This window comes from Lissotriton vulgaris, chromosome 9 (assembly GCF_964263255.1).
Source record: "Lissotriton vulgaris chromosome 9, aLisVul1.2, whole genome shotgun sequence".
Taxonomy (NCBI): Eukaryota; Metazoa; Chordata; class Amphibia; order Caudata; family Salamandridae; genus Lissotriton; species Lissotriton vulgaris.
In genome coordinates, this window is record NC_141697.1 from 970,181,589 (window position 1) to 970,208,326 (window position 26,738).

A 26,738-nucleotide genomic window follows, 5' to 3' on the forward strand; every position below is an offset into this window, starting at 1 on the left:
AACAGTGGCTGCGGCACCTGCAGGAGCATCAGTGGGGGAGGAAACTTCAGCGGTGGGCGGTGGTAAGTTATATTCATTACTTATTTGCATTACTAGGTGGAAGGGGGACATTTCCCTCACTGTGCTATGAGACTTATTAAGAAAGTATGAATTTGAAGTTGTACTGGACAATATACAACGGTTGAAGAAGACACCCTTTGTAACATTACCAGTGTGAGTTGAGTAAACAAGGCCTCTTCCATCAGACTCCAACTCAGCTGTGAAAGTTATGGAGAAGACTAAAAGTCAGATCAGATGACCTTGTGTTGAACAAAAAGGGAAAGAAGTGAACTAGGGTGGAAGGAGGAAGGACTAAAGAGATGTAATAATAAGACTAACTACCATAGAAGGATACTTTGGAAGGCTCATTCACGTGGCTGATATGAATCCAATGCATGGGTTGTTGAAGAATGGGTAGAACTGGAAGGTCAAAGAAAATGCAGGCCTGGTTGGGCAAAAAAGTATGGGTGCATGGATACAGTGGATAGCAAGAATCATGAGCGGAGTTTGTGTCAATGAAACCCAAGGCAAGGAAGGAGTGGACGCATGGGTGGTTGCTGGTGAAAGTGAAACCAGCTCAGCCGATAATAAAGAATGATAGACATTTACTTTTAATGGGTGGATGCCCCCTAAATGTATTGTATTCATCATAGGTGAAGACTGTCACTGGAAGCAGAGTCTTTCTTTGAAAAAATAAAAGGAGATACAAAAAAGACTTTTGTTCTTATGTGTACTCAAGGCCACCCAGTACTAGGGCAAGTATAATGCCGGAAAAAACTTCAACAAATGCTACAGGCAGGGGAAGCAGGAGGATAGATTAAATAGATACTAAAAGTTGACACCAATTGTATGTACTGCGCTTGGTAGTGCTACTATGCCACAATGTACTGTTGAATTAATTTTGAAGAGTTTCAGTTACAATTCTGTTTCTTTTTTTATAGATACTCATACTCCTTCCCAAAAACCATCACGGAAGGAGTTGGCAGCCAGGGCCCGGCAAAGGAAACTGCAGGCCATTGTGGAGGAGTACCGCAAGCTGGTGGCTGAGGCTGAGGAGGAGGAGGGAGAGGCGGCGGCAGCAGCTGCTGACTCTTCCAATGCGTCTGGCCCCAGCAAGGCCCCACCTGCAGGAGTACGGCGCCACGGCCAGGCAGCCGCTCACCGCCGGCAATTAACTTCTGCCACCCCCACACAGCATGGATGCAAATGTAGGTGCCGTGCATTTGGGCAACAACTTCTCCTCCGGATGGCCAAGCTGGAGGATCAATTAGAGGAGCGCGTCAAGATTATAGTGGACAAACACCTCAAAGCCTGCCAATTGTAATGGACCCTGTTGATTTGCCCCTTTTTTAATACTTTTGTTGGTGGGTGGGAATTGGGTGTTGGGGTTATTTTTGTGGGACATTCTTTGGACTTGTACATTGGTTGGGGTTAGGGTGGGGATAGGGGTGGGATAGGAGGACTAGGAGGATATTTTTTGTACATGAATAAATGTTATTTATTTTCAACTTACACATATGATGTTGTTTTGTGGTGGGGTTACTGTTGTACGTCACAAAGTTTACTCTAGATGCAGGGCAGCGGCCAGTGTTTGATTGAAATACTTTATTAATTGACCACATGTGTAACATGCAAACAGATAGATGCTGTACCCCTCACTCAGTTATATTTGTCCTATTAGTACTACCAGCCTCTCCTCCATTATACCTCCCAGCAAACTTCTCTTCTTACCTGTGATTGATGATGATTACGTTTGGCACCGCAAAGGCTGCATGGTTTCCCAAGACAACGGAGAATATGCCGTGGTTGTGTGATAGTAGTAGTAGACTAGACACTGGCACTAGCATTGGCTAACAAAAACAAAGAGACAGTCATTTGCTTGAGAGAGAATGTGAGAGAAGTACAAAATTACAGTACATAATATGGACAAAAAAATACAAACAATATTGCAACTGCTAAACGAACTCAAAGAAATCAATGGTGTCGGGGACTGTGCCAAGTAGAAGAAGATAACTGCAGTTGCGTTGGAGTCATTAAAACACAATACAAATCGTAAACTTAAATGCTCTAAAATTAAATTCAAACAATGCCAGCAATGATTTACATTGATTCGTTGGGTCACTTTGGGAAATTAATTGCCTTGTACACTAGTACATAAAGTGAGCTTGGGTGGGCAAGCAGAAGAAGATCCTCGCCCTGCCTCGTTGACATTAGTGTTGCTTTCACCACATCTGCCCCAGCAAGCGTGTGATCAATTGTTGGTGTAGATTTAATGTAGTAACATCACACCTCAATATAAAACCACACAGCCCGGGGGAAGAGGGTTAGGGTTTGATGAATGGATAGGAACAGGGGTTTGGGGAAAGGTTTGACAAAGAAAAACAGTACGCATGGAGACAACAAAAGCAAAACAATGAGGACGATGATTGCTGATCCACAACTACCCAATAAATGTAAAGTCAAGTAAGAAAAACGAAATGGATGCATGATGAAGGTTTATTATTAATTTGATGGTTAATAATAAGTGGTAATTACTTAACTACTACTACACAATTCAAAGGAAGTATTTCTTATATATGATATGAATATGACTTTTGCGTAGGCTGTATGCCCTCTGAGAAACCGTAATACCTGATGTAGCGGGCTGAAAGCTAGCAAAGAAAACTAAGAGATAGTTTAAGTGAACAATCAATTACCAAACACCAGCGTAAAATAAATGAAGAGGAAAAAGGAATCAAAGAAAAATATGAAAATGGTACTAAAGTTAATGTATTATCCAGGGCCAAATGTGTAGTTGTATCTCGTCATTCATTTTTTTCCTCCCTTCCATGGACACTGTGACTGATTATATCAGTCAGTCAGTCAGTCAGTCAAAATATCTTTATTCGATTTAGTTAAAAATCATACAAAGAGATAAAAACATTTCATACATTTTAAAATATATACAATACAACTATTTACAGATCATTTACAGTAACAAGCAAATCAGAGCGTGCGTGGGATTAATAAAAGAAGAAAGACACATTTTTTAGTTCATTTAGTAGTACACCAGGATCTCACATCTTGATTAACACAGTTTTACGGGGGCCATTGATCTAATAAATATGTTTTTTAGTTCTAGCTGCAGCCACCAAGAAGTTAGCCATACAAAAAGTAGTACGTATGTTAGTCAATGATTGTAAGTAGAGCAGGGCTGGTCTCACTTGTGTGAAGCCAGCCTCCTTTAAAACCGGTACCAGGTATTTTTTTCTTGGCTCTAAATAAAACCCACAAAACGTAACAAAGTGCATGGTGTCTTGGGTGGAAAAATGATCACAACTACAGGGGGGGGGCTAGTTCAGGTTTTTCCCATGTTTTAAAATTGCCCAAATAAAAATATCATTCTTGGGCGCCTCTGGCTGGATGATGATGAGGAGGATTGGTAAGGTAAGTGTGAGTTGTTGCTCCACGTATAATAGTGCTGGGTGAAAGGCCGGCCTGTAAGTGTTGAGGAAAGAAATGGGGTATTACAAAAAAAGTTAACAGAATGAAAACATAAAAATCAATTACGGTGTAGTGCAAAAAAGACAAGACTCGTGAGCGAGAAGATTTTCAGACTGAGGCTGCTTGGATACATTGATTAACTCTACTCTTCTAGTTGCACAGCAGTCATCGAAAAGAACAACAAGATAGGAGCCAGCACAGAACAGTTACAGGGCCACACCACAACACCGGGCCGTGAGTCTGTGGCCCAAACTCCATTTACCTACATTTTTCACAGTTTCAGTCAAAAGGCATATACATCAACCTAGCATTTTCCAAAACAAGTGATTAATTTAAATCAATGCGCCAATGTCAGTCAATCATACCACTATTCTATTCCACCACTGCACACACATGTAGCCTAGGTCTGCTGTGGTTCTTGTTGATTGGTTGTGTGTTTACCTTGTATTCCACTTCCTGAACATATTCCAACAATCATCTCTGATCAAACCGACTGACAGCGTGCAAAGATGGTATGGTGGTCATCATCATCATCATCATCCGGTGTGGCACGTGTACGTGTTCTCCAAAAGACCACCAACAGCAACTCAGTCTGTAGTGAGTGACTACGATTAAGTCCAGACTGCACCTGCAGTAGTAGGAGTACAATTGGATACATATTATTAAACAACATGGAAACATTGACCATCACTTGAGACACAAGTACTTTGTTATTATATTAAACTACTAGTATATTTCTACTTCATGCACATTTGCTATGAGTCAGCAAGCAGCCAATGCAATGTATGGCATCATTCATTTCATATACCTGTCTTTCTCTTCTTTGTGGCTGTCAGATCACAGATGCAGCAGAGTCTTCTGAAAGTGATGACGAGTTTACTTTAATTTTGGAGCTCTGCTCAAGTTCTGACATTGAAGAGTTGTGTATGCCTGCAGACAGAGGTGTAGCCTTAAGAAAGTGATGCATTTCAGATTGGAAACAAAACAGAAGATGGCTAAAGTCACGTACGTTTCGCTTGTTATGGAGGGAGTGTTAGAGGCTACATTATTGCACTATTGTCCATCTCCATCTAATGTATGGCAAGATGGAAATGTATTTAGGGTGAGTCAGGAAGATGGAGCAGGACTCTGATGAGTGGAGTGCACAGTAAATGCTCAGATGTGCAACTCCAATAGGTAATTAAAAGAGAAAGAAAGATGGTGTTGGTTTTGAAGTTTGAGTCAGAAAGACAGATACACACAAATAAGGAAGGGAGAAATAAAGGAAGGGAGAATGTAACAATTTCAAAGCCTAGTTGTCAGGGAAGGGGAGCTCGTCCTCAAACCCTGGTGGTTCTTCTGACAGAAGTAGGTCCTGTAACCCACTACTTATTTCTTCCGACTCGCTCTCCTCTTTCAGCTCTTATTCACGTACTTTGTAGTCTGGTGGTATCAAGTGCTGATTCATTTTGATCATGGTTAACCTCTCCACGCTTTTGGGCGAGAGACTGGTCCTTTTCACAGTCACAATGGCACCAGCAGCACTGAAAACACGCTCAGAAGAGACACTTGCAACAGGGCAAGCTAGATACTTTATCGCCAGCCTGCTGAGCACTGGCCATTGGCTTCTTGTCCTATACCAATACACCAATGGGCTTTGCTCCATGAACGCCTCTGTTGTGTCATCCAGATAGGCCTGAACCATCTGCTCAATGTTCATTGGTGCTCGGGTTTGCACGTCCTGTTTTTACTTTGCGACAGCAACAGACTTACCCATCCCTTTCTGTAGAAACCAAGCAGCTATTATTTTGCTTGTGTCTTATGAATCAGATCCTGTTGGTGCGGTTGTTGTTATTGTTTGTGTTGGTGACTGCAGGGAAGCAAACGCACTGCTTGCATGCTGTGAAGACGAACTTGACTCTGTAGGATGCTCAGTAGTACTTGCACTATCCTGGGCTGGCACTGGCAGGCCTCTAATTGAGAGCCGTTCATTTTCTAAATCAGTGGCTTCCTCGGCTATTACAGTTTTGTACTTGGAAACATCCCATTCTGAAAAAGGAATCACAGCATTACTATTCACAAATAATTTGTACCGTGGATCCAAAATTGTGGCAGTAATGTAATGTTGATGTGACACAATCTTATTTTGAATCCTCGTATTCTCAGATAAGCGGCCGGCTAAGGACTTCGCCAAATTACATGCTTCAAGTTTTCCTTCAACACCTTCGTATGTTTCAGACACCTCCTTCAGCTCTTGCTCTAGCATGTACAACAATGGGATAGCTTGGCTCATAGTACAGTCCTCCCTGCTGCCTGCACTTGTGAAGACCTCAATAGGAAGTAGCATCTCTGTCAGGCATTTAATGAGGTCCCATTGCGACATCTCAACTGTCATGGCTTTAATAACTGTTGGATCCCCTGATCTTCTTGACATTGTCATGACATAAGCATTAAGCGGTATTTACTGCTCAAACAGCAGATCAAGCATGTAATAAGTAGAGTTCCAACGTGTTGGTACCTCCTGGATGAGTGCTTTGACTGGCATTTTATACTCACGTTGAATGACCCTTAGCTGCTTCCGGGCTTTAAAAGAATGATTGAAATGCGTGCAGATTCTTCTGCAAATGGTCAGTAAGTTGCTGACTTTGCTTTCATTTTTCAGAAAGTCTTGAACCACAATGTTAATGCAGTGTGCCAAACAGGGGACCCTGAAATAGCGACCATCTTCCATGGCCTTAACTACATTACTGCCATTGTTGGTGGCAACAAAACCAATATTGAGGCCTCTTGGTCGCAGCAATTCAAAGACCTTGCTGTTGAACTCATCCAAAATGTTTGCAGCAGTATGCGATTTCTCCATAGCAAACATGGCTACAGTAGCATGTCTGCGAGTATCATTAAAAATCTCAGTAGTGTCAATGCCTGTAGATATCTTGTCTCTAACACCTGAAAAAGAGATCCAGTGTGCAGTGATGCACATGTAATCAGTGGCTTGGCAACTGGTCCACATGTCTGTTGTCAGATGGATACTATGCACAGCACTCTGCTACAAGGCTTTTCCAAGCAATTCCAGTAGCGGCTGGGAACATTCCATTTTGGGCAGAGGGTTGTCACCAATTCCAGGAAACCCACCCCTTCAACAAAAGAAAAAGGGAGAAGGTCCAGAGCTAACATTTTAGCAAGCTTAGCATTGTACAAACGTGCTATTGGGTGGTTGCGCTCGTACTTTCCCTCCTGCCTAAAGATGCTAACAATGGTACGCTGCTTGGTATTTCTTTCAGTTATGCCCATTCGCGTCGCAGACTTCGCACCCGTACTCCTTGGTGTCTCCGGGTTACTCTTACTCTGGTGCCACAGAGATGTTGCTGATGCGGAAGATGTGGGATCTACCACTGCAGTGCTGGGGAGTCGGACAGGGGTACTTAGTGTACCTCTACCAGATAGAATGTCTCCCTCTTCTTCCTGTTCGACCCGTGGACCTTCTACTGCTTCCCCACCAAAATTAATGGTTCCTGCTTTTATGATACGTAGGTGGTCCTCCCACTTGATTGCGTGGTGTTTTTTCATATGGGTCATTTGGCCTCCGGTACCATAGTTTAACAGAGGAATGACAAATGGAGCATATAGCAATGTTCTCTTCATTTGCGCTAAATGTAAAGAAGTCCCACACTGGGGAGCTTAACTTTTGTCTCCTGCTAGAGGTGCCACTTCCAATGCCGGATGAACTGGAGGTTGTGTGGTGAATTTCACTATGTGGCTGCGCAGTAGTACCACTACCTACTTCTGCTGAGGTGGAACTTGTGCTGGATGTAGGACGCTGCCGGCTGTGTGCAAATTTAAAAATGGAAGCTGGAGGTAGTTTTGGTGTGGCCTGTGTTGGTGGTATGCATGCTACATCCCTAGTCGTAGCCATTCTTGATAGGGTTAAAATGTTGGTCTCCATGTCCTCAGGGCCACGAGTAATGCTTGTGATGACTGGGTCTGACTCATCATCACCATCATTATCCGGCTGCTCAACATCGCACTCCATAAGTGGTAGGCTTCCTGGAACATTCCTTTTCCCTAGCCTGGTCTTCTTGGGATATCTCTCCCTCTCATGCTCAGATTGTTGTGGCTCCCAATTAAGATCAAGATCATCAGAAGGGATGCTTGGTGAAGAACTCGATGGACTAACCCTCCTTTTCCTTGGTGGGGATTTGGAAAACAATAGATCTCCTGCATGAGGTGCTGCCTCTTCTTGCTCTGAATCAGGCTCAATTTCCTGAACTGCCCGACTTCAGGAGGAACAACAACTACTATTGCCGGTGGTGGTTCTTGAACAACAACTATTGCAGGCGGTGGTTGTGGTTGTTGTTTTCGTTGAACATCTACTATTGCAGGCGGTGGTTGTGGAACAACTACTATTGCAGGCGGTGGTTGTGGTTGTTCTTTTCGTTGAGCATCTACTATTGCGGGCGGTGGTTGTTGAACAACTACTATTGCGGGCGGTGGCTCAGGTTGAACATCTACTATTGCGGGTGCAGGTTGTTGTTCACCACTTTTCTGCTGTGTTCCCTCTTGCGTGGAATGTGTACTACTTTGAGATAGCGATAAGTTCAAGTCAGGCTCAGTATCACTGCATTCCACCATTAGGCTGGCTACCTCTTCCCCACTCATCTGCTTGGGCCTGGGTTGGTGGCTTGGGCCCACTGATGCGGAGGTGCTGGCCCCAGCTTGGACCCCGGTCACTGCTGCTGCAGGCGTACTTTTTTTCCCAAAAAAGGTTTTCGGGTCAACACCAGACTTAAGTGTCACTTCCTTCTTCTGTTCTTACTTCTTCTCAGCAACTTTCTTGGTCTTGGAGGACCTGGTACCTGCTTTCTTTGGGCCCATCTTCTTCAGATGTCAGCAGCAGCACTCAGTTGCACAAGTTGCTGAGAATGATGTCTGGTCAGGTTAGTCACACCACACATGACGTAGTACAGAAGGACGTCCGTCTGGCAGTAGAACAGGCGATGAATGATGACAGACACCTCCTCTTCAGTCTTTTGTGCACCTACAAGCAAAGAAGGCAGAACAACATCAGTCGAATGTGTATTTTTTTAGCTTTAATTTTAATTACTACTAGAAGTATTAGTACAACCAGTAAGAGTAAGAATAGCAAATAACTAAAATGCAAATGTAGTGGAAATGGAACTTGTTTATCCTTAATTTGTGCATCATTTTGGATGGATGCAGCATCAGTGACCTGCAGCAGATAGCAATGGGGATGTGAACAGTAGTAAGCCAACAGGAACAATGGCAAGACACAGGCTGATTTGTCAAAAACAAAACAGCACACTACTACTACCACCACAGCTCCACATGGGCACTCTCATCACAGGTACATGGGTAAAGGCCAGAAAACAATAAACTCTAGCAGGCCTATATCCCTCCCTATATGGCCAGAAAAAGGAGGATGCCTGCATCACAGCTTAATGCAAAAAAGAAAATCCCCATGGCTACAAGGTTTGAAAGTTACACAACACAAACAACAAAGGCATTTAAAGTTTTCACCCAAACAGTTAACTACACCCCAAACACCACATTTGAAAATTCAATGCATTACCACCCATGCCCTAAATGATGTTAAATTCAACAGACAAAATGGAAACCGCTACATCAAGCATCCCCGCTGACTATCTCTGGGACTCTAGGCCTACTGGCAGAAAAAATCACACACGTTTGTAGGCCTGCGGCAAAAAAACTAAACCAGGATGGAAGGTCACACAAAATGGCCGCCCCCACATGGCCTGGCCACCCCCAAAAACATGAAAAGAAAGAGAAGACAACACAATACATTCCTATGGCAAAAGGACAATGCTTGGCTTGACAAAATGGCCACCAAGCCGCCCACATGGTCAGGCCACCCTCAAACAACAAAGTACATAGAGGACAGAAACAGTAAGTGGTCCATGCTCCAAAAACTACAAGCAAATGACAACCTGAGGAGTTTCTTTTAGCAAAATGAACAGCATCTAGATTCTCGGGAACGTTTTAGGCAACTCAAGAGATATTGCTCGCGAGAATGCAAATTCGGCGTGTTCGGCAGCGCGAACTGTACAAAAAGTCGTTATCGCGTGCCCGAGCATGCACATTGAGCGCGTGAAGAAGACAAAAACTGTAAGGTCGCGTTATAGCACTGTGCAAAGTTACCAAAATTACGCGAGCTGAATTCTAGGGTTACCTAGTGCGCAGAAAAAGCCATATTATTCAACACACACCCAAAACCTGCAATTCAACACCAAAAACACATTTTGCTAATTAATCCAAAGCCATCCATGACCTATGATGTTACACATACAACTTAAACACCCCAAAATCAGTTGAAAAACTTTCATGCACCCATGATGAGGGCTCTAGTAGTACCCTTGGGCCTACTGGCAGAGTAGGCCACAAGCTTGGAGGCCTATGGCAAAAACACAGTGGCTACAAACACAAAATGGCCACCACCACCTGGCCAAGCCACCCACAGAAAGTAAATGAACTCAAGCAGGCCTACACTAACTACATGAACTACTAGGGTTACCTAATTTTACTAAAAAAAAATTAAATTCCACTACTACAGAGTATGCAATTAAATCCAATGCCATCCATGATGTTTTACAGACACAACAGAAACATGGGTGGACCCTTGGGTACCTCTAGGCCTACTGGATGAAATTTCAAACACATACAACTTGGCCCCTCATGAAAGTACAGGCCTCCCTCGATAATAAGTTTTAAGAAAGATTGAGAAGCACAGAAAACTGTTATTAAAAAAAAACCAAACCAAACAAACATTTACAGTACACCAATTCTCAATTCTCAAACTTACTTGTAAAAGAAAAGTTCAAATCCAAAATTCCTCAATAAATCCAATTAAATGCTATGATGCAGCAGACATACACAAAGAGTGATCCTTCCAGCTCCAATTCCAAATGAAAGTGAACACCACATGGACAAAGCACTGGGAGGAGCCTGGTGGACAGGAACAGGAAGTTTGAGACTCAGGGGCACTTCCTTTCTCTTGAAAAAAAGAGTAGAAACAAAAAGAGGACTCCTAGCCCAAAAAAATACAGCCAAATCACAATCTGAGGGGTTAAATGAACATTTTTGAGAAGATTTTAACATGCTCGAGAGATATTCTGTGACAGATTGCAGTTTCTGCGTTTTTCGAAAACGCGATCTTACCAACATGGCACTGCAAGGAGGATCGCGCGTCCCAATGACATGTTCGCGCGTCCGAATGACGTAATCGCATTCTCAAAGTCGCATGGGATTGTGCGGCCGGATTCCAAACATCGTAGCGAACGCGACCGGGAGAGAAAACGAGAAAGCGAACGCAGAGCCACGGTAAGTCATTACCGCGCACGCGAGAATGCTATTGAGCGCGCGAGGAAGAAAAACTACTACGCTACGCTGTAGATTGCGAAGTAGTCGACAGCTTCCCTCTCGCCGCGAAGTGCGAAGTTGCCGAAAATTCGCAAACTCCGCGAACGGAGCGTAGTTCTCCGCCCAGGGTAATTCAGAGGCCTGATGCTAGGATCTCTGAAGCAACCCATGTTTCAAAAAAGGTCACCTCAAGCAAAGCCTCCTCGCCATTCTGGTCAGTCTGTGACTCTCAGCTGGGCATCAAAAAACATGTTCCATGATTACTCCTTTCTGATTTGTGACCCCGTCTTTCCCCCAAGACAGTGTCAGGGGTACACACTTGATCACAGGGCTTCCGCCTTCACTGAGGTCCTAGTTGCCAACAATACCTGTGCTGGTTACCTTCACTTTGGCTTCAAGCTGGACTGGTGCAGACGCTGACTCCCCAGGCTGAATTTGATGTCCGGGCCCCTCTGGCAATGGTTGTAAAGGAGCAAATATCTATGGGTGGACAGAACAAAAGGTCTTTAGACAAGGCACAGAAACAGTCTTTCAACAGAGAGGATAGTGTCAGAATACTTCCTAGTCTTGGGACGCCCCATATATTAACAAGGCACCCAAGAACCACTTCCATCTATCTATGTGAGAGTAAAAAAAACAACATCCTGGACCTATTGGCAAGTATAAAAGGAACTCTTTGGTGAACTGACAAGATTAATACATCACCCAATCCCAACAACCAATGTATTCATTTTTTAAATTGTGAGAAAAGAGAAAAACAACACAGACATACCTAAACCCTTACATTGGTGTATTCCTGTGTGCTAATCTGAAAACCCTCAAAAAAGGAAATGTTCTACACTTTTGCTCATACACTTTAAATTACTTGTACAGGACTGCAGACACTTCTAAAATAATTCTTCTTAAAAGCACCTACATTGTATGCTTAGGACCATGCTCTCATGTTATAGGAGCAGCAGGAAAATCTAAAACTGCTAATTTAACAGAAGTTTCTTATCTCTAAAACATTTCCTTAAAACATTTTTGCTAAAGATCACATGAGCATCTTCCCTGCGTTCTACTTTTCATGATCCAAACTATGCAACATCAGCTCTAATAAGGACTGTCAGTTTATTTACACGGACTAGCTAATAAAAAAACTAGCAACGCCCTTGCAAAACTATGTAGCATGGAATAACATACAATTATGGTGTTATCACCTAAGAATTTTAGAACAAAAACTACCCGCATCTAGCTCCCCTTAAAGGTCAAAATAAGGGAACAACAATCTAGACTACTGATCCTGTCATAATTTCATCAAACAGGATGGGCAGTAACATCACATATATTTTTATTCTTTTTATTAATGCTAACAATGTTTAAAAGAGTATTACTGAATAGCCAATTAAGTGTCTCCTTGCTATTTCACAGATAATTTATACAGGCTAAAAAGAAATTGAGAAAAGGAGAGAGCAACATACATTTTACCTAGCCTTACATTGTAGAGGAACTAGCCTCCTTCCTCCATTTTGACAGTAGGACACCTGAAACAGGTTTCACTTCTGTCAACACTATCAACCCCTATTTGTAGCAACTGGGCATAAACAAAGTTATAGGAGGTAGATAGCACATTTAAGAGAACTAAAAAACATAAATACTCAAACCCAATCCTTTTAGCAAATGTACAAGTGAAACATGAGGGTGAATGAATTCAAACTAAATCCCATTGGCTCAGCCATAGTAAGCACCAAACTAAAAGCATTAGTCCTGTATATATGGCCAAGCTCACATATACAATTGTATTGTGGTATATTCATATGAGTGCATAAAACCTTGCTTTTGCCAACAAAAAATAAGAACAACTCCTCCTTCTTTCCCTGTGCTGCCATCTTGTCTTTCAAAAAGTTTCAGATGTGAAAATGTGAAAGCAAACCTTGCTCAGGTAGCCCTGCCAGGCTTCTAAATATAGAACTGACTTTTAACTCTTCCAGCTGTCCTAGTCTGTGTGCAAATTTTCCATGCAGCTTTCCCTATTCAAAGTCACCCCGAAAACAGAAAGCTGACCCATTCCCCTGTTTGTCAGTTTAATAACTTCTGCTGGTTTTTTATACATATTTTCAATTGTAAGCAGTGTGCAATATACTTGTCTAACAATATATATGTCAGCTGTTTGTATTATACCTAAATGTATGCATTTACTGAAGCCCAAGGCACTTTAAAAGCTGCTCAGAATGCAGACTTTTGTTTTTAAAATAGTGAATTTTGCCCAATTTTGACTTTGATATTTGGGGCACTTAAAAAATTAATATCCTATAATTTCTCTGCATAATAGTCATCCTCAGAATGTTCTCTACATAGCCCAGGAGTTGGAAATTAAAAATAATCATATATACCCTTATTTAAATGAGTTTTATACGCCTGCGCTGAGTTATATTTCATATGCAAATATCCTCATTATGCGGTACAACACAAATTACATTTAATTTTAATGCTGGGAGGTCACAGTATGAGTATTACGCTTTATAAATATTAAAAAACGAATTTAAAAGCACTTATTTTTTAAATATTTTTTTCATAATTAATCATATTTTTTTTTAATAAAACCAATCATTTTGATAATTACACATAGGAAAAGCAAGCTTCATTTCTTGCCTATCATATTCAGACACATTCATTCATAAGCCTAAGCACAGAAACCTAACTTGAAACATGAAACATTTTGCACCACTTTTTTTTTTAAAAGACAGTCAATTTTTAAATTCAGAACCATTGATATGCTTATGTAAAAAGGCTTTAAAAAAGGAAATCCTTACTTTAAATGTGTTCCCGTTATCTAAAATAATTAATCTGATTTTTGTAACTTTTTAAAACAGCAGTATGAAATGCAGGGTTTTACACCATGTTCTGTAGTGACAAAATCCTAGCTGAGTCAACATTCCTGTCTCTCCGTGGCCTACAATCAAAACAACAGCTGTTCCTCAGCAGTTAAAACACAGCTGTTGTGACAGTCTATTTAAAACTGAGGCCTTTCTAGTTCTAAAATGTGTGTAGTTCAGCAACAACCAATTTACTCAGTTGAAGTGTGTGCCTGTTTATATCTAATACAATGTATCTAAGGAAAATGTTTTATAATTGTTTATTTATTGCAAAAACACACAATTTCGATTTTGATGCCTATTTTATTCCCATTGAATGTGAATTCTAATTTTATATTTTAAGCATTAGCAGTTTGTACATGTGCATAATTGCTTACTCTTATCAATTTAATAGTAACATACCGTTATTTAGCATATCATATGGTTCATTTCTGGATTTTTATTTAATTTTCATTTAATATTAATTAAATGACATTTTGCATAACAGAATGATGACAGCAAGAAAACACAAACACACACATTGAGCTTATTCCAGACATATACAGAAGGGGTCATACACTCAGAATCACATAATACAGCGCGCTTAAGGCTAGCAATCCTTGGACAAAGAGCGCAATCGCTATTTACTCACAGAAGTTGCAATGTAAAACCATGAACCACATAGACATTTAAACACACATTTAACCCACAGATCAACACTTAGTACAGAAAAAAGGACAGCCCACAGACTGTACTTAAACAAACCATTTGTAAATACTAGTTGTAAGTCATATTTACAAGAAGAGCTTCACAATAGTATTCCAAAAGACTGCAAAAAACAGCCCAACAAACTGTTTTATTTTCAAGCAGCCAAAATACCCTCAATTCACTAGCTTTGTCTGGCAGAACACAAAAAAAGCGCTCTGCATATCTCCATTTATAAACGTGCGCAGAAAAGGATCCTTGTTTGTATTATGTCCATATTTGAATTCCATGGGGATACAGAATCACCAAGGAAGAAATATGTTTTTATACCTAAACCTATTTAGGTATTCTCTCAAGGGAGCCGGCTAATTCACTTCACATCTCACTTTGGTACCTCCAAAAAGCAACACATTCTTCGATGTGTGCTTGAAACAGGCATGCCTAAAATATTGCAAAATATGCAAATATTATAACCAAAGTAGTGCTTAAGGTACTCTTCGTACGTTGCGCCGTTCAAACAAATTCAAACAGAGAAAAATCTCCTCATTACCTGCCTACATAAATTGCAATTTACATATTACATACATACTAATCAAAAGTTGGCCAACGCAAATCTAAGCCACAGTAAGTGTTACTAAACTACCTTACCAATCCAAGGCATCAAAAACCAACATCAAGTGCCGCAGAACGACTCTTACCAATTAAATGGTGCCCAAATTCTAACTGCCAAGATCTGAATGACCTAACGGTCGTTTTTTAGAATACTCACGCCAAAAAGGTTCTCATTAAGGATTGACATCATGTGGAGGATCAAAATCAGGAAGGTCAGAAATATACTGGGCTGCAGAGACAGAGAACCGCCAGAATCTCTGTGCACAGAGTACCTCCTTAGTAGAGTCCTGTCCTGTCCTCCACAGTAGATTTCTGTCTCCTGACAAGATCACTCCTTAGATAGCACTTCTCTGATGGGGTCCACGTTGGAGCGCCCTTTGTAGAACATAGAAACCTTCTCAGGGGATACTTTGTCCTTTTAAACCAACTAAGAAGAAATTGCCACAGAAGCTGAAATATAAAAGTAACATCTTTATTAACCTCAAAAGAGGGAGACTATGTCACACAGAAGCCTTAGCAACTGAATGAGGCAGTCTAAGGAGTACAGAAAACAGGGGCCTTATATATTCTTAGGGTTACATAGTCAGCATAAGACCAAGGGGCAGACCCTGCTCATGCAAAATGCCTAAGATGTGCATGCAAGAACTGCTTGCTCAACAAGGTGGGAGGAGAGTTACTTCTCCATAGAGCAGAAAAAATAGCCTGACAGTTATACTAGAGAAGCAGGTGCATTCTACTAGCTAGGCCCTTCTGAACATGTGCAAAGGTGGAAGATGCTAAATATAGTTCGTTTCTAGGCAGATTATAAGCCCAGTCAACACTGAGGGAGGACAGAGCACATGGCAAGCACGTGGCAGTACATGGCAAACAAGATGGCTGCCAGAAATACAAAATGGATCCGTCCAATCTTTAACATGACAAGTTCCCACACTGGCCAGACCTAACCCTTCCCTTTCTGAATACATTGGATACCCCTTTAGAAGGCCCTAGGTACTCCCCTGGGCAGGATGCAGTGTATATGAAAGGCAGAGCATGTACTAGTGTGTGTGACATGCTCTGGTAGTGAATTACAGCCATTTTCGTTTTTCACTACTGAGAGGGCTATTTTGCCCTTATGCTATAATGGGGAGTGCTGTGTATAATGTTTACCTGCATATCTTCCCATAGGAGCAAGATAGAAAATTAAAGTCTGGTATTCCTGAACTCAGAATTTAATATCACATCTGTTAGGACAGATGGTTTTTAAAACCTATGTTTGAGAACAGCACTTTTAGAAAGTGACTGTTCTTTTGTCTGACCTTTCTGTATGCCTTGGCCTGTTTGTTAATTGACTGCCTGGTTTGTGAGTGACAGGGCGACAGAATGAGTCCGCCCAGTGGTGAATAGAGAGATCTGCATCTAGATGGGAGGGAGGAGTTGCACCTGGGACCTGAATAGAACTGTGCCTGCCCCCCTCCCACAGTGCTGGCTCCACCCCCTGTGGTGCGTCTGATGTCTCTGCCCTGCACTGTGAAAGGAGAGAAGGAATCATGTCAACAAAGTGCTCAAGGGCTGTGCTTTCCCTCCGCAATGCTCCTGTGGGACGTCTGATGTTTCTGCTTTGCACTGTGAAAGGAAAGACGGGGTCATGTAAACAGAGTCCTCCAGAACTGGTTTGGACCGTGCTCAGAGCCCTCCTGCACAAAGGGAACACAGACTTTTTGGGTTATAAGTACAGGACCCCAGACCACTGAACTTTAGATCATCTGAGGAAAATTAAATTTTGGTCATGTTGTGTTCCCTAGCGCGTACCCCACCGACTCCATGTACCAGCTTAAAGTGCATGTAACTTCCCTCCTGTGCCAGCTATGAAGACGCAAATACATTTGCGTCCCCCGTTAACTTGTCCTCTTTCAGATCCACCATGAATGGATTATGTAGTCCGTTCCTAAGTATGCTATGCCACCGTCTTTCTGTAGTACACTTTTCATGTATTCCTGCTCTAGCAAGAGTAGGCCCTGAATTCCTGCCATCTGAACCTCTTTTGTGGCTCCTGACTCTGCCCAGGCTACCTCTGTACCCGTGAACTCTGTCCTACTTTCAGCGCGGCCCCTCGCGCTCAGCTCAGCCTGCTTTCTGCCAAGACTGACTATAACCTTCGAGTTATCTGTTCCGCTCCCCGAGAATACATTCCTGCCTACTAGATCCTGTAAACATCCTCTCCAGCTGCAGAGCCAAAAGGCCGACCTGTCTTAATGCAAGTAATTCATAGCCTCTGTTGCCATGCTTCCATGGAAGGCCCCGTGCCCAACGCTTCACATGTAGACACTCAGGCGCTTATACACGCATCCACAGTTAGCATAGAACAGCTTCTGCCCTAGAGACCTTTCCGCCCAGATAGTATAGTTCCTAAACACCAGATATCAGATATGATAGAAGTACAAGTTGATCTGACATGCCAGACTTCTGTCTCTTTCCGTCAGTGTAAATGTCAAGTCCCCTGCACCCCGTCAATCACACGTCATGCAGCTGCGCGCGCATCCAAGCTTCCGATTTCTGCTGACATTGCAACATTCTGTTAGCACCACCCCTTGGTGCCACCCACTTACGTCACCTATCAGTGACATTTCTAGCACACACCTCTGGTTCACGCCTAGTTTACGCCTCTTGATGATGTATTAGTACCACGTGTATACTGTTATCTTGTCTTCTCTCAGCTGTTACGCCTCTTACATTGACTCTTATGTATTGATTCAAGTATATAAGCTATGTACTGTCAATAAACAGCAGCGCGCTCATCTATCCCTTCTGACACCCCTGTGGTGGTCAGAACATGATATCCTGATTCCTTTATGAGGAATAAAACCCTTAGAAACTCTAACACCACGGACTCTGTCTTCTTTCATTCCGATTGAGTTATTATTGATTAAGTACTTACCTGCATAGAAATTAAGAGAGTAAATTAATTATTTACGTCATTTTGGCGCCCGAATAGGGACCCCTCCCCCACCTCACGCGCCGGTTGGCGCGTTGCAAGCTGTGTCCCCTGCCATCAGTTAGATGGAATACACGTGTACTGGCAGGATTTCCTGCATCTCCCTCTGACCCACGGAGGTGACGAAGACTGCGATCAGTGCCCAGACGAGGCGGTGAGGAGTGCGGAGGATCCCGACCAGAGCCTAGCCGAAAGAAGCAAGGTCCGAGGTGTGAAGAGGCCCACCAGTTTTCCGAAGTTTTCCGAAGTTTTCCGAAGTTTTCCGAAGTTCCGAGTCGAGTCCAGTCGAGTTTTCCGAGGCCTTCTGTTTCCGTGCTTCCCGGTGAGTACCATTGCTGGGTCGTATCTAGACGGGTTTGGGTACGCAAGTCCGGTCTGCACTGTTTTTAGGCAGTGTATCTGTACTGTTTAGCAGTATATCAAGTATTCCGAATTTTTGCACTGTTACACCAGTGTATCCGTACTGTTGAGCAGTACATCTAGTATAAGGGGGTAGTCATCTATGTCTTCAATGTTCTTAAGTGATTAATGTTGTGGTATGAATGTGACTGTTTAAACGTGTATTATTGTGTTCTTCGTTTAATCTAGCTGTCGAGAGTACTCAGGTATAAGGATTAAGCATTCAGTAAATAAGTAAGCGAGATGCCGTTCTTCAACAAGTTAAAACAGATAGGAACTAGGAAAGGGTTACTGGAGGAAGAAATTCCTATCCCCCCTAGGGACACTCCAGGCAATTTTATGTACCAAAAGCATGGCATAGATGCCATATTATATCTAGACTTATGGGCCGATTACACCAAACACCTAGACGAAAGACACAGATGGCCTGTTACCGGAACGTGGGATGCCGAGTGCATCATGAGGGTAGAAGAAGCATTATGGAAAAAGAAAGCTAGACAATCTCAGAAGGACGCCATAGAATTTTGGCGTAAGGAATCACGTAAGCGTGCTGACAAAGCACTCCGTAGAGAAGACAGACTTAAAGAATCAGATAAAGAGCAAGAAAACGAATTAGTTACTGAAGGGATCCGAGTAAAAACAGAACAAATAGACCGTGCCCGAAATAATCTTGTAAACGGTATGTATCTTGCAGCAGATGGCACATCTGAAGCCCAATCAGAAATACCGAAAAACTTACCGACACCATTAGTTCCAACTAAAGTAATGCATAAAACTACTAAAGACATATTCCTAAATTCATATCTAGAGGATGTAGCACCAGCTTATACCAATCTGCCTGTTCGTGCCCTGCCTATTGACAGGGATGGGGGTGGCACTGCGCCCCCAGATAATGTCCCGCCGGTACCACGACAGACCTCCCCTGTTCCGCTAGCTCCGCCACTTCCCGCACTTAAAATAGACCTACCGAAACCAGTCCTACCTGATCTTACTAAACGACAAACTCAGACTCAGATCCAGACTCCGCGGAGAGATAATGCCCAAGCATCCGCCTCAGGAGGTGCGACAGCGGGTCTACAGACCCCGCCACCGACACACAGATTAAATTTAAGGGACACGCAGAATCCTTTCCAGTCTCCCCACTTATCCCGGCTTGAAGCATTTAAAGAGAAGATGTCAGTTTGCAGATATGATCCAGTACCCGGAAAAGACGATTTAATGATATTAGCATCACTCCGATTAAGATCTGCCACCGATAACTTGCTATGCTATGTAGGAATGCAGGAACTTCTCGACAGACTATATAAGTTTATACAGACAGGGAAAGACCCCGACAGTGTCAAAGCTGCCATGCATAAACAGAAAGTTGACATTCAAGCACAGATATTACGATTTTTCATAAATTGTGTAATAAGAGAACGAGACAGGCCCGGGACAGATCAAAGTGAATTAGACGCATTAAACAAGTGGGGTCAAAATATAGCCGAAGGAAAGCATGATAGAGGGAATTGCATAGCCAGTATGTCCCAGAAAATTAGAAAGGCAGTATTAACTGCACACCAGGAAGAGAATGATAAAGCTTCCTCCGAGGAGGAAGAAGACCATGAAGCACCAGGAAGGTCTACAGATACTATAGCGTACGTAGGTAAGGGAAATTACCTTAGGAAAGGCATCCGTCCGGAGAGCAAGAGAGTTCTTTTCTCTGCTTTAACAAATCCGAATTCTTCTGAACATCAGTTCCAGGAAACTGATAAAAGGCTTCGAGACCGAGTGGGGTACCATGTACTCAATTCTATGGATGAACAAGAACTAGCCCGGTCAGCCGTGTTATGGGCCGAAAACCCAGACATGTATAATGATGACACGTTAGTACAGACATTCTTGAACCTTTCCCCGGAAGAGCAGAAAATAGCAGGTGTATACATGATTCAGCACCTCCTCATCAAGTTCAGAAACCATCATTCTGATCCAGGCCCCTTACACGAGACACTAGAGGCACTACTCATGGATAGATGGAGGGGTTTTAGTACCAAATTAATACAAATAATTCTAGAACAACGACATAAGTATAACACCTTCATAAGTCCCGAATATGTTCCCGCCCCGCCTCCAGAAAGGAAAACGTACCACATGCAATGCGGTGGCGGCATTGAAAGTCAGAACCCCTTACGAGAAGTACACCCAGTTATGGGTACGGACCAACGCTTGAAGCGTGTGTATGTTCACACACCACTGACTAAGTTAGAACTGTTAGAAATGAAGAAATTAGTTCCGTGCCATGATAAAGATCCTGCAGGTTTTCATAGAGAGCTTAAAGATATGTTGCTGATGGGAGATTACACGTATGATGATATTATGAAAATGTTAAAAGTACTGTTGCCCACGGGCATTTACGAGAAATTAAAGGAAAAGGATTGGGAGGTGGGAGAGTCAAAGATAGCATGGACAGAAATAGAAGACGAAGAAAGCACGCGAGTCCCAGGGGTAGGCCTTGGGGACAAGACTAAAGCATTACCAGGTTTAATAGTACAGGTTTTACCAAGATTATTGACAACTAGAAAGGAAGATTGGGACGCAATCTCGTCCTGTAAACAGAAACAAGATGAAGATACTAGCGACTTTTATTCAAGATTCGAGAAATGTTTCATCATAAATAGTGGCCTAAAAGTTAGCAGTGAGTCATATCCGCACCTTTTTGTAACAAAATTAGTAGAGAATGCCCTACCATTAGTCAAAAATAGAGTATACAAGGTTGAAAGTACTTGGCAAGCAAATACGCCATCCCAGATGTTACAAATGTTACAATATCACCAGAACAGAATTAGGGAAGAACAAGATCAGGAACAGAAACGTATGAAAGACACGAAAATGAAAATGTTAGTAGCTCAGACGATTCCAGCCGACGGTCATAGAAAAGGTGGGGCCCAGACCAATCATTCTGCCGCTCCCGTTAAGGGGACATGTAATTATTGCAAGCAGCCAGGTCACTACGTACATGAATGTCCAGTCTTGAAACACAACATCGAGACAGGTAAAACTAAAGAAAGACCGCGTCCGCCTAGACATGAACAGGGTCATCAACAGACCTCACAGAACGAACAGCCAATGCAGAATACACAGCACATGCATGATCAGTCCCACACAGTACAGACAGTAGCAGTACCGCAGCCACAACATGCCCAGACACAGCCCATTGCCGCAACTCGGCAAGTATCACAACAGATGTACCAGTATGCCCAGTCGGCATATCCAGATTATCCCCGTTATACATGAAACAGCCTAGGGAGGGAAAGTGATTTGCCTCTTATTGAAATTCCTGTAGATCAAGAAGGTCCTTATGTACACAGTCACGTATTAGGAAAAGACAGAAAATTTTTAATTGACACAGGGGCAAGTCGCACTACAATAAGTCACAATGAAGTCCCAGGGGCACCCCTCTCAGGCTCACAGAATGTTTCCCTTGGTTTTTCAGGACAGCCTATTGTAAACGAAGTATCGGAACCGGTACCACTAGCTGTGGGTCCATTATCTCGAGTTACAGATTTGTTACTTACGAAATCATGTCCAGAAAATCTGTTAGGAATTAAAACACTGAAAGCTCTAGGAGCTATAATATGCTGTTCCCCGGAGGGAGTCAGACTCTTTCTACGGGATTTCAAGGGTCATTATGTTCTACGTGATTTTGATGTCAGATTGAAAAATGTACCAGATCACTTATGGGCAAAAGGCCCAGCTGATGTAGGTTGTATGCATATCACTCCATATCGTGTCACACTCAAGACAGGAGTTGTTTTACCCAGAATCAGACAATACAAGTTACCACCCGATGCTGTAGTGGCTTTACTGAAAATAATTGAAGAGCTTATTGCCCAGGGAGTGGTCGTAGAGACCGACTCCAATATCTGTAATTCACCCATCATTCCAATTCTTAAACGTACAGACCGCAATGCACCGCCAGTATATCGGCTGGTGATTGATCTTCGAGAGCTGAATAAATGTATTGTACCACAGTATCCTGTGGTCCCCGATATCTCCTCCCTATTGACTGCTATTGATTCAGAAGCAACGTTCTTTACTGTAATCGATCTCAAGAACGCTTTCTTCAGTGTACCTATTGACCCGGAGAGCCAATATCTCTTCGGATTCAGTTTAAATGGACGAAGTTTCAAATTTTCCCGCGCACCTCAAGGATTTACAGAAAGCCCCAGCATCTATAGTCAAGCACTGAAAAGACAACTAGATTGTATCCAAATGCCAGTTAACACAGCTTTACTGCAATACGTCGATGACCTACTGATCACCGCACGAAGTGAGCCTGAATGTGAACAAGCATCTCTGACAGTTTTGCATTTCCTGGCCGACAAGGGACACAAGGTGTCTCCTTCGAAGCTACAATTCTGTGTTCAGCAAGTTGTGTACTTGGGTCACTTGCTGTCCAAAGTGGGGAGACAGCTCACTCCCGATCGCATTCAGTTAATTATAAATATGCCGCGACCCCAGACACAAAAGGAAGTGCGGGCCTTCATAGGCCTCACCTCGTACTGCAGACAATGGATTCCTCAATATGCATTTCTAGCTAAACCACTCATCCAGTTAACGACACAGGAGGTAGCAACTTCCATTGCCCTCCCTTGGACTCAGGAACACACACAAGCCTTTGAGGAATTAAAGAAAGCTTTATGCCAAGCACCAGTTTTAGCGACACCATGTTACAGCAAACCGTTTACACTTTTTGTTACAGAACGTGACGGTACAGCATTGTCTGTCCTCACTCAAGATCAAGCAGGTTCACATAAGCCTTGCGCTTATTTTTCAAGTACATTGGATTCAGTAGCACAGGCACTCCCTGCATGTTTAAAGTCAGTAGCAGCAACAGCGTTAGCAATTAGACAAAGCGACTCAATTGTTTTAGGTCATCAGTTAACAGTACAAGTTCCACATTCTGTAGAGGTTCTGTTAAACAGAACCCAGACTCAGCACTTGACTATAGCACGACTTACAGGTTACGAATTGACATTATTCCAGCCACACATAGAAATCAGACGCTGCAGTATCCTGAACCCAGCAACATTGTTACCTACAGTTATGACAGATCCAGCTCCACATGATTGTATAGAGATCATTAATGCAGTAACAAAGCCCAGACGAGATTTAACAGATGTTCCATTGACAAATCCAGACCTGACACTTTATGTGGATGGTTCATGCATGAGAACAAGTACAGGAGAGTTAGTGGCCGCGTATGCCGTGACCACTGAAACCGAAGTTAAAGAAACACATCGTATTGATACACTGTCTGCTCAAGCGGCAGAGCTCATCGCTCTGACCCGAGCCTGTATTCTAGCCAAGAACAGAAATGTTAACATATACACAGATTCCCGTTATGCGTTCGGAGTCGTACACGACTTCGGCATGCTGTGGCAAGAAAGAGGTTTTCTGACCTTTCATGGTACAAAGATACAACATGGTCCTCTCATTCAAGCACTGTTAGAAGCAATACATCTGCCTTCAGCCATATCAGTCATGAAGTGTAAAGCACATACTAAAGCCACAGATTCTGTTTCCCAGGGTAACGACCTGGCAGATCAGACAGCTAAACATACAGCACTGACCGACACTCAGATAAATGATACGACAAAAACAACAGATCCGACAAACTGTATGACAGTCAGGGATCCCACACTAGATGTTATCGACATTCAGACACATGCTACTCCAGAAGAAATAAAGAAATGGATCGAACTAGGAGGGATCCAGACAGATCAAGGTTGGATGACGAAGGGAAAATCTACATGGTTTCTCCCTGACTCTATGGTTCAAGTCATGATAAATACAGCACATAGTCCTGCCCATCTAGGAGAGAAAGCAATGTTAGACAGTTTACAAAATCTCTGGAACAATAAACACTTACGTGCAGCCGCAAAACAGAAAGTGCGTACTTGCATGATCTGTTGTCAGTTCAATCCAGGTAAAAGCGTCCCTGTAGAGCAAGGTGGATTTCATCCTCCCGATCACCCTTTTGAAGTCCTCCAGATGGATTATATCCAGATGGACCGTTGTCGAGGATTTAAATATGTTCTCGTAGTTGTTTGTGCTCTGTCCCGCTGGACCGAAGCATACCCAGTCCCAGATTACACTGCTCCGACCACTGCCAAACAGTTGGTTCGTGAATTTTTCCCACGATACGGCCTACCTCGTGTCGTGTACTCAGATAACGGTCAGCCATTCTCGTCTGCCTTAATGAAAGAAGTTTCCTTATTGCTGGGATACCAGTGGAAGTTCCATTGTGTCCGACACCCAGAAGCCGCAGGCCTTGTTGAGAGGCATAACCAGACATTAAAGATCCGCCTTGCCAAAATATGTCAGGAAAAAGGGGTCGACTGGATAGTCGCCCTGCCAGTGGCACTATTCTATATGAGAATGGTCGCCCATTCGAGATCAGGGCTATCTCCGTACGAGGTGGTCTTTGGAAGACCACCGAATATGTGGGGGACGCCCATTCCTAAAAAGATCACTGATGTTGATTCTAATATGTTGACAGGTTACCTTGCCTCCTTGATGTCTGCACTCCAATCATGTCGTTCACAGGTTGCCGCAGCCTTCCCTGACAACACTGATGTTAAGCCGCATGACGTCCGTCCCGGTGATACTGTCCTCGTCCGCAACTTCGACAGGAAAAGTCCGTTGGAGCCCCGCTGGAAGTCTCCGAAGACCGTTCTTCTAACAACAAGGACGGCGGTGAAAATCGAGGGAAGAAAGGGGTGGGTACACACGAGTCATATTAAGAAATTTGCTGGACTGAAACCTGACCCAGACTCGTCCACCCCCACCAAAGACTGTGTTACCAAAGACTTTACCGAATCGCAACGAGAAAAGACTCCTCAAGAACAATATCGCATGAAATTACGATCTAGCAAGTCAGACAGTTTAATTGTTTAAGTCCTCCCCTAGGTGAATCGGTTAAATAGTTTCTGACATGTATCCCCTAGATCGAGATAGAGAGAGAGAAGCAAAGAAACGTACATATTGCAAATCACTTCGTAGTCACTGCATAGTGACACTAATAATTATGTTTATTCTCAGTGTTTTAATTATTATTGCTAGCATCTTATTACCTATCTACTATCCTATTTTCAAGCGTGAACAATCTGCTTACAATGTCTCTGCTGAACACACTTTTAGTGAGTTACCTCCTCATGAGCTTTCCTACAGACTCGCGCTGCGCAACAATACATTCATTAGTATGTTACATCATTCTCATCAAACTAACAATGCTACAAATTGCTGGATATGTGGCCGACTCCCTCCCTACCAGAATTACAAGGGAGCTCTGCCTCTCTTTCCGTATCCGTTCTCTCACAATGGCTCCTGCGGAGCATGGTTTAAAATAATTAATTCTTTAGATCCTGACATTGCTGTTCTCGATGGGGGTTGGGTTTGGGGAAACCTGAACTTGGTCCTACTAGACGTCTGTTACCCAGATAAGGAGGGACTTCCCACTAGAATAGGAACTGATCTAGAAAATGAAGTATATGGATTAGGTAATTATACAATTAGCCTTATGATTCTTACTGTCGAATCCGAAGACACACCAGTTCTACCTATTATGTCAGTACTGCCAGTCACTGGTGAATTATGTATCAAGAAGAAAGGTTCAGTACACTTAGGTCATAGTAAATGCACTACTGTGGTCGAATTCAGTGATGATGGAAAATCATTTTTCAAAGCTATCAGTCATTCTTATTTTGTTTGTGGTCATACCGCATACATACGTCTACCTCCAGATTGGGATGGTACCTGTTACATTGCATTCCTCCTGCCACCAGTTTTTCTAGCTCCTCCTGATTACCATAGAAATAGCAATCTAGTAAAGAATAGACCCAGAAGAGATGTCCCACTTGTCGACTACACAGAAACGGCATGGGAACAGTACACCGATTTTAATAAAGGATTCTTTTTCTTTCTAGGACCTGTCCAGAATAGTAAATTGATACGCAGATTAACTAGAACACTTGAAGCAGTAGTAAATGAAACTGCCTCCGCCTTAGGTAACTTAACAGAAGAGCAGTCCGCTATGCGGGTTGTTGTCCTTCAGAATCGTCTTGTAATTGACGTCATCTTGGCAGATAGAGGTGGAGCCTGTAGGGTCATCGGGTCAAGTTGCTGTGTTTTCATACCTCAAAACGCACCATCAGTATATCAAGCTATTACCCGTCTTCATAATATTGCAAATCAGATACATCAGAATCCAGGCACCTGGACTTGGTCCGGTTGGTTCTGGACAACGTTAACTGCTTGGGGATGGAAGATCCTATCCTTCC

The 26,738-nt window shown here is 42.8% G+C and overlaps 1 pseudogene; it reads right to left on the reverse strand.

The window, feature by feature from the left end:
- Window positions 1–4,813: 4,813 nt before the first annotated feature.
- LOC147692632 (zinc finger BED domain-containing protein 6-like) lies at window positions 4,814–6,232 on the reverse strand (annotated as a pseudogene).
- Between the last annotated feature and the right edge of the window lie 20,506 nt (window positions 6,233–26,738).